Here is a 6,173-nt window from a genome sequence, read left to right as displayed (position 1 = left end):
TAAGAAAAATTGGAATCCGGAAAACAGGTAATCTACAGGTTAATTAAAAAAGCGATAACCTGAGAGTGGTTTCGATAGTTTCCAACGATTCATTTCTTATCTGCACGATCAGTATGTTCTAAACGCAAAACCAATAATTACAACATGCACACTACTACACGAGTCTAAATAGGGGCACGAGTGCAATTGCCCCTTTTGATCCCCTTAATTCGTCGCTGTTAACACCACATATAAAAGAATCTGAACGTTTTTTTGACTAAATACGCAGCAGATCTCGTATTTAGTCTGTTTTAACCAAAACATGTTGGGGGGGAGTATTATTGAGGTAAAACTGAATGTTGGTGAAATGTGTATTAATGTTACTTGACAGTAACGCCAGTCGCATACTTTTGCAAATAACTAAGCATTTTTCCAATAATTTTTGACCAGTTATTTAAGTAATATTGAGAAGTATAATTTTTCAGTTATTAAATATCTGTAGAAGCAGACATTTCGAGAACTCTTTCCGCCCCTCGTTCAAACGCCCCGGTGGAAAAGTGTACCTTTGAATTTTACTGTCACCTAATGCTGCTTGCCCTTTTACCCCTACTGGGGAGGGGAGAATCGAAACAGCCCACCGGCAAATTAAAAAAAAAATCTCTTACACACTTTGGAAAACAGGGTTTTTAATGGTGCAGTTCTTGGCCCTAATAATCGTTTAGAGTCGATTCGGGCCTTAAAAATTATTTATTACGGGACGTAGACATCATCTGACTCGGTTAAGGGCTAAAGTCATGATCTTGCCTCGCAACGGGCAATTAGTGATATAATTTACCAAGTCTTTCTAAGACTGTTCCGCTTAACCCAAATCAAAAAAGTTGTTATTAATAATGATTATAAGTTTACTTTCAATTAAAATACACTCTAGCACGTCTTTGAGTAGCTCGGTAAAGTATCTTTGGGAAGAGTCAGTATGCCTCACCATTTAGCCTAGGGGGTCGAAAATAAGGCTACAGAACGGTGAGAAAGCTTTCACTCATTTCCTTGAAAACATTCTTATTTGGAACAGTATCTATACTTTAAAATAACTTGTATCCCTTGCCACACTTGTCTTACTTCAAAAAGCACAGTAGAAGGAAAGTGAGGTCGACCCGTCAGTCTCAGGATCGAGGATCGAGGATCCAGGATTTAAGGGGTGAAATGGGGGTAAAATCGTCGAAAAGTCAATGTATTTATGATATTTCTCGCGACGATGTGTTTTTTCGTATATCAACATATTGTGTTCAGGCCCAACTTGTTTATTTATCTCCGCTTACCTCAAATTTCAAGAGTACACTTATATGGTACTTGAACATATTTCGTATCACGTTTTATCGTACGGAATAAGATGAAATGATGTAAAAAGTGATAACCTGGGCGGCGCGCGTGCGCGGATTACCCGGGAGATGCGGTTAATTTGAATTTAAGAGTATTTTGACGTCATGGAATATTCGTTGTTAAAGTAGAATGAAATTAATTTTAAACTCCATTTAATGTCATTTTAATCAATAAGATAGAATCGTTAAGTACTTTCCGGGAGTGTTTTGACTTCATGGAATATTCGTTGTTAAAGTAACGTAGAATGGAATTTTTTTTAAACTTCATTTTAATATCATTGTAGTATTTAAATATGCTGGGCACTTGAACCTAAATCACGAGTATTTCTTTAAACGAATACCTCAAGTTTTAGTATGAAAAACGTATCGTTCTCAAATGATACTTGAATATACTATAAAAGGGGTTGTATAGCGTTGTGGGAGGTCATTCCACGGTTAACTGCGGTAGCTATATTCAAGATGCCTAAAGCCCAACATATTTGCACTACGTGCCTGAAAAGTTTTTCTATCAAATCGGCATGTTAGAGAAGTAAATGGTGATAGACATAAGTTTGTCTGTGAAGTATGTGGTAAGACTGTTGCTAGATTGGAATATTTTAAGAACCATCAACGAACTCATGACTTGAACGCACCCGGCCCTTCCGAACCCATGGATCTGTCTCGCACACCGTCACCAATGCCATGTTCACCAGCATCTTTCCATCCATCATCGCCATACCATCCACCTTCACCTAGTCTGCTTCAAGACATTCAACTAGAATCCCTCCGTACACAACCATCTGCAACGGATTTACCCGACAACCCAACACCATCACCTGCTCCCGCCTCATCAATACTTGATGAAACACCACCAGCATCCCCAAGTATGGTCCAGGGCTTGAATGATACGCTAGCATCTATCCGTTACAATGCTGAAGACTATGATATTGATGCGGGGATGTTTATCGGACGATACCGAGCCGCTTTCAGTAAATTTCTAATGGAAAGACTGGCTAGTAAACGTGGAATTAAATGGTTCCTACTCGTAAGATCCGTTTATATGAGACCTTTAGGGGGTGCGGAACAAAGAGCGGAAGTACGACCCTATTTCCGGAGCACTATGCAAACAACATTAATGGCCGATGTCATTGAAAACCAGCTAAATGACTGCATTGAAACAATACAGTCAGCAGCGGAAAACTTTGAAGCGACAGTTATGTACTAAAAATTTATAAGTTATATTTTGAACTAAAACATTATATTTTTGACAGGATCGGGTTGGGTAATTGACCGTGTTCTGTATGTAGAATTAAATGTAGCATCTTACCAACCGTTGCGGGGGTCATCGTATATGGAACTACCTGAAAAACTATCTCAACGTCGTGCGATTCTTAATATTAGAAACGAAAATGATGAGAAATGTTTTCTCTGGTCAATTCTAGCTAAACTTCACCCAGTTTCTTGGACTCAAAACCCTCACCGTGTTACCAAATATAGACCTTATGAAAATTAAACTCAACCGAGCTTAAAAAATTTGAATTAATGAATAATTTATCAATATATGTGTTTGGCTTCTCGGGAGATATATTCCCTCTTTACGTAAGCGCCAACGAGTGTTGTAAGGAAAGGGAGGTGGATTTACTATACATCACCGATGAAACTAAAGATATTGACGATGGGAATAGACATTACTGTCTTATACGAGACCTAGGAAAACTGTTACAACATCTAACAAAACACAGAAGTACAAGTTATTATTGCAGGTAATTTAGTTTCCAATATATTAGTTTGCAATCTACTAATTATTTTCTGTATTAGAATGTGTCTTCACCGATTCAGTGGAAATAACGCTGAACAGCGACGTGATGCGCATATCGAAGAATGCGCCACCCACGGCGTCCAAAAACAGTTTTCCCTACCAAGAAGAAGACGCTTTATTTTGATAAATATTTACGGAAAAAGTAAAAATAAAAATTATTTAATTTAACTCTTAATGAAATGAAATTATTAGGTGCAGTATGTGTTTTACGCCGATTTTGAAGCAATCCTACCGAGAGTTCAAGGATGTGATCTAGATCCCGATACAAATACCAGCAAAGTAAACATGCACATCAGCTGCGCGTATTCGTGGGTGCTTGTTGGACCTAACGGTAAGTTATTCGTCAAAATTTCCTTTTAGATATATTACAATAGGATACTTATAGGTGTACCTGTTCGAACCGATTGCTATCGAGGACAAGATGCAACTCGAAGATTTCTGGAGTCTATTCTGGAATTAAAGAAGGAGTTGATGGAACTCATTGAGACAAATGTGCCAATGATTATTACCCCGGCGGAGGAGGAACAGTTTCAAGCTGCTACGATTTGCTACATTTGTCAGAAACAGCTAAATCAGGGAAATATGCCCGCTGTTCGAGATCATTGTCATTTCAGTGGCAAATATAGGGGGCCAGCGCATAACCTCTGTAAAGTTCCAGAATTTATTCCCATTTTCCTTCATAACCTTAGCAGGTAAATTTATTAATTAAATTAACCAGGAATAGTTATAATAATACATCTTCATAGATACGATTTACATCTTATATGTCAGGAGATTGGTCATTTTAAGGAACAGACACTTGACTGTATTCCTTCCACTAGTGAAAATTATATTTCGCTGAAACTAGGTAAAATATATTTAATTATGAATTTAACCTTAACATTAATTTTATTATTTTTAGGGAGATTTCGGTTTTTAGACTCTTATCGATTTCTAAGTGATAGTCTCGATGCTCTAGTATCTAATCTCGTTTTGCAAGGAGTCAGTAAATTCTAGATTGTTAAGAAATATTTTGAAAGTGAGAAAGTTCAACTGCTTTTGCGGAAGGGGTCTACCCGTACGAGTATATGGACGATGAAAAGAAATTTGACGAGACGATGCTGCCATCTAGAGAAGCGTTTTTCAGTTCATTGAAAAATCAAAATATTTTAGAATCTGATTATTTACACGCCCAAAATGTTTGGACAGCGTTTAATATTCAAACATTAGGTAAAATTACTATAGTATAAGTATTACAAATCTCTTAACCTCGGTTTTCGTAGGGGAATACACCGACCTCTATGTGAAAAGCGATGCGTTGCTCTTAGCCGACGTTTTTGAAAATGTTAGAACATTATCTATAACTCATTATAAATTAGATCCCGCTCACGCTTACACCGCACCAGGTTTAGCCTGGCAAGCAGCTTTGAAGATGACCGATGTTCACCTCGATCTCATACTTGATATAGATCAACACTTATTTATTGAAAAGGGTAACGCTTTTTGATATTTTAAATATTATTGTATTTACATTGAATTTTTAGGTATTCGAGGCGGTGTTTCAATGATCTCAACTCGTTATTCTGAAGCGAAAAACAAATATATGCCCGAAACATATGATTCGTCTAAAGAGAGCAGTTATATATGCTATTTAGGTAATTTACATATTTTTTAAAAAAAAAATTTTTTTAATTTTTTTAATTTTAATTATTTTAATTTTATTTATTTTAATTTTAATTTTAATTATTTTAATTTTAATTATTTTAATTTTTATTATTTTAATTTTTATTATTTTTATTTTTATTATTTTAATTTTTATTATTTTAATTAACTTAATTTAACTTAATTGAAGATGCGAATAATTTGTACGGTGCTGTTATGTGTGAACCACTACCGCTAGGCGACTTCCAGTGGGTTCAGGAGGATGATTTGCAAACACTGTGAAAATATTCTGAGTATTCCCAATAACGTTGAAAACGGATACATTTTAGAGGTAAATAACAAGTCTTATAATTATTGAATTATATTTTTAAAGAATTGTTTCCTATGCAGGTGGATCTTGAATATCCTCCAGAGTTGCATGACTTACATAACAATCTCCCAGTAGCGGCGGAATCTAAAGTTATTACACATGATATGCTATCTCCATACTCCAAAGATCTCTTAGGAAAATTAAATATTAAGGAGAATCAAAGTCTACCAAAACTTCTTCCTAATTTAAATAATAAAGAGAAATACATAGTACATTACCGTAATTTAAAATATTATGTAGAATTAGGTTTGAAAATAACCAAGGTTCATCGAGCTCTAACCTTCACTCAAGGAAAATGGTTAGAAAAATATGTTAGGTTCAACACTGAACAGAGGAAATTATCCAAGAGCTCATTTGAAAAGAATTTCTGGAAACATATGGTTAACTCTGTTTTCGGGTAAATCAATTTAAATAATATTGCTGTTTTTTCCCTTACTTCATTTAATTCTTTAGAAAAACCATGGAAAATCTAAGGAAGCATATAAATTTCGAGTTGATTCATAAACCAGAAAGAATGTTAAAAGTTACAAGTTCCCCGCAGTTTGAACACTTTACCATCTTTAATGAAGAGTTAGCCGGCGCTCATAAGAAGAGAGCTAAAATTGTTCTTAACCGGCCTATATTTACCGGATTCACCATTCTAGATTTATCCAAGGAGCTCATGTATCGGTTCCATTATGGATTCATAAAAAATACGTACGGGAACAAAGCATCACTATTATTTACAGACACTGGTAATTTAATTTAATATTAATTTTTTTATTTAAATAGTACTAATATATAAAATATTTACAGACAGTTTAACGTACAACATTAAGACGGATGATGTTTATAGACTTTGAAGTTCATAAAAACCGCTTTGACTTCTCTGATTATCCACCTTCGCATTTCCTTCATTCTAATCAGAATAAAAAAGCTCTCGGCTATTTTAAAGACGAGACAAATTCACAGTTAATTCAAAGCTTTATTCTATTAAATTGTACGGGGAGTCTAAGACCGCTGAAGAGAT

At 35.2% G+C, this 6,173-nt stretch overlaps 1 long non-coding RNA gene across 1 annotated transcript; it reads left to right on the top strand.

The window, feature by feature from the left end:
* Positions 1–4,749: 4,749 nt before the first annotated feature.
* Positions 4,750–5,637, top strand: LOC149946296 (uncharacterized). Its single transcript, XR_016480235.1, has 4 exons — positions 4,750–4,787; positions 4,985–5,125; positions 5,185–5,383; positions 5,618–5,637. It is a non-coding gene; the product is annotated as an uncharacterized LOC149946296 (long non-coding RNA).
* Positions 5,638–6,173: the final 536 nt, after the last annotated feature.

The sequence above is a fragment of the Leiobunum rupestre genome, chromosome 4 (assembly GCF_980474605.1).
Source record: "Leiobunum rupestre chromosome 4, qqLeiRupe1.1.hap1, whole genome shotgun sequence".
NCBI classification, from domain to species: domain Eukaryota; kingdom Metazoa; phylum Arthropoda; class Arachnida; order Opiliones; family Sclerosomatidae; genus Leiobunum; species Leiobunum rupestre.
This window is presented reverse-complemented; position numbering and strand designations above follow the sequence as displayed.